Source organism: Colias eurytheme, chromosome 10 (assembly GCF_061535395.1).
Source record: "Colias eurytheme isolate Ceu_HAF_F1 chromosome 10, ilColEury1 Martin Lab GWU primary, whole genome shotgun sequence".
NCBI lineage: Eukaryota > Metazoa > Arthropoda > Insecta > Lepidoptera > Pieridae > Colias > Colias eurytheme.
This window is the reverse complement of record NC_142989.1, coordinates 1,715,395-1,718,125: the sequence shown is the minus strand read 5'-3', so window position 1 is coordinate 1,718,125 and position 2,731 is coordinate 1,715,395. Positions and strand designations below refer to the sequence as shown.

General features: G+C 34.3%; 1 long non-coding RNA gene across 1 annotated transcript; it reads right to left on the bottom strand.

The window, feature by feature from the left end:
* Positions 1–253: 253 nt before the first annotated feature.
* LOC149905015 (uncharacterized) lies at positions 254–2,450 on the bottom strand. Its single transcript, XR_016457163.1, has 2 exons — positions 718–2,450; positions 254–531 (listed from the first exon to the last, which is right to left on the bottom strand). It is a non-coding gene; the product is annotated as an uncharacterized LOC149905015 (long non-coding RNA).
* Between the last annotated feature and the right edge of the window lie 281 nt (positions 2,451–2,731).

The window sequence follows — 2,731 nt, the reverse complement described above, 5'->3', positions numbered from 1 at the left end:
AGTTATTGGACCGGACTCCCTTCAATAACTCGCTCTCTCTTTTTTTTTTGCACCATTCTTTTTGCTCTCCTTTTTTTTGCATCATTCTTTTTGCATCATTTTTTTTGCATCATTCTTTTTGCATCATTCTTTTTGCATCATTCTTTTTGCATCATTCTTTTTGCATCATTCTTTTTTTTGCATAATAATTTTTTTTGCATAAATTTTTTTTTTTTGTATAATTTTTTTTTAAGGATTATTTTTTTTTCCTTCTTTTCTTTTTTTTTTTTTTACACAACAATATTAAATCCAAACTCACGACTCTCTCCACTCTCTCCACTCCTCGGCCATACTGACAATCGTACGTCCTCGTACGTCCCTTCTTGTTTTACAGCACTACGGTATTTCATCCCGGGATTAGACTACTATACCGCTCGGCCATACTGACCTTACAGAAACCAACAACATCCACATAACATAGACACGACGCTCGCTCACCACAAATGAAGGCTCAACTACCGTGGACTGCAAACCAGATAGCACGCACAATTCCTGCAATGAAATCATTACCGTTACAATAATCCATGTTACAAACTTTTACTTTACACAAGTTATCTCCGATACAGTCATACTTGCGTCCTCGTACGCCATAATATCTCACACTACATTACTACGATAATTCATTTTCATTTTTTTTTTTGTCTAAATAACATCCATCCTGCCTCAGCCTACACTGACCTTACAGGGTTTCCACACTGCCCCGATCCTACTGACCGGTCAGAACACACATGTACTATCCTGGACCTCATGCCAGATAGCATATCACTTTCTTCTAATAAACGACATTACCGTAGTAATATTGGAATATTACGTAAATGTGTGTTGTGTGGACACAACACACATTTACTTCGTACAGCGTACGAGTAAACAGATGTCAGTATGCTACTGGTCAACTATGAAAACTGAAAACAGAGTGTTGCCGCAGCAAATCAGTAAAACGGTACGCGACCGTATCCTCAACGTTTGTGCTGCGTCATCCTGGCATCGCGTCATCGAGCCGTACCATTGGCCGCTGATGATGCTACGTTGCTCCATATGCTACGCAACCGCTGCGCCGTACTGTTAACTGCCTCGCTTCTAAACGCTGTGTCGTAAAACGCTCTCTGTAATTTAGCTAATTAAAATCAATCTGACATTTCCTGTCGTTAATTATGATCATTGACTATAGCGCAAAAATTACAATATCTAAAAAGTTTAAAACGAATAATTCGTAACTTAACCGCAAAAAAACACAAAATTTCGACTAACTCAAAAAGTGGCAAAAGCTTGTTCTCAAATGTGGTTAAAATTCCTTAACGGTATGTTAACTTTTGAAAACTCAACTTAAAACAATTGATAAGTGTAGGCTTAAACTCATCTGTGAATCTCATATCGAACAGTAAAAGGGCTGAGCTAAATTTTAGTTTCAACGTAAATAAGAATGTACTGCTCAACAACTACTGTACAACTACCTAATTGATGTATTCAGTTGATGTCAAACTGCAGCTAGTCACAAAAACTATTATCAAGGAATTACATTAAATGCACACAATGTAAATCGATTATACTATCGAATACTCCACGTTTAGGATTTGCGTTCTTATATTTTGAAGCTACAAAATAACCTTCAGAAAACCTGGATGGATTTTTTTCTTTTCTCTATTCAATTAAACAGACATTATATTCTGACGACAGTATGTAAACTGTAAATGCGCTATTAACCTTGAGATTATTTTCGGTTATTATCTTTTTTTTAAACTATCGTAATATTTAACGGACCCTTACGTTGATGGGATAGTTAAGAGTTTTTTTTTTTTTTTCTCTTTTTTTTATTTTAAAGCAATCAAATTACATACTAAAACCAAATCTAGACCCGTACTCCAATCATAAAATCTTACGCCAGATGTTTATTTGAACACACGCTAATTATCTGTGACATTGTATTATGAACTGCCTAAATAGGGACTTAATAAATTATCTAAGTAAAAATTCAAAACTAAATGCCTCGATTTACCGTTCAAACTAAATCTGCCACATTTCATAAAACTGCATATTGTAAAAACTGTATACTGTGAATTGTTCACGACTTAATATTTTTTTTTTATAAAGAAATGACCTCAATAATATCACCCTAAATAAAACCTACGAAAAGTTTATTAAACCTCTAAGCACAAGTTAACGCATTGCTTTTCGTTTTTTAATCGAATGGCAATAAGGCTGTCTTTGTGTAGCAATTAATTGCTATTTGTCAAGGGTATAGTCTAAATAAAAACTAACGCAGGTAGTTCAAGAAATGAATGCGGGTAGTCAAGAAACTAACGCGGGTAGTTAAGAAACTAATTTAAAAGTAATTCGCATACTGTTTTTGTTCTGATACACGGACAAGTGAATGTTTATTGTTTACGTTTGATTGAAGAATCTGGATGCAGTGTACAAATTAATGTGTTTTCTTTTTTTAGTGTTAATTCTTAAACTTACAAACATTAAAGCAAGTCGTTACTTAATTCATCTTGAAGACATGCTTACGCCGCGAAGTATTTTTTTAAAATAACACGAATTACCTACTAAAGTAAACGCGTCTCTGAATAAGTGAAATACAAGTCACACGACCTACTGATAATTTATCACTGCGTATCTATAAGATGGGCTAAATGTAATGGAATAAGATTTAACTAATTACAAAACCGTAAAGCAATATCGCACGACCTAATAA